The sequence below is a fragment of the Dendroctonus ponderosae genome, unplaced genomic scaffold (assembly GCF_020466585.1).
Source record: "Dendroctonus ponderosae isolate FM_Combo_2020 unplaced genomic scaffold, Dpon_F_20191213v2 Dpon_F_20191213_8, whole genome shotgun sequence".
Classification (NCBI taxonomy): domain Eukaryota; kingdom Metazoa; phylum Arthropoda; class Insecta; order Coleoptera; family Curculionidae; genus Dendroctonus; species Dendroctonus ponderosae.
The window spans coordinates 589470-589686 of record NW_026019016.1 but is presented as its reverse complement, the minus strand read 5'-3'; positions in this window follow the sequence as shown (position 1 = coordinate 589686).

Genomic DNA, 217 nt, shown 5'->3' with positions numbered 1-217 from the left:
CTATATGCTTTATTACGTCTTGTTTTACAGTTTGATATTTTTACGGCTGCCATTTCTATGCCAAATGAATTTTTCTGTGCCGATGGCCAATTATTGCTCTTCTATCACTCATTAATTGATTCGCAGTTTACATCACTTCCAGGCTCCAAACGCCTCAAACGATATACAATTTTCAACCTCACTGCTTTCTCAATATACTCTTGATTGTAAACACAAA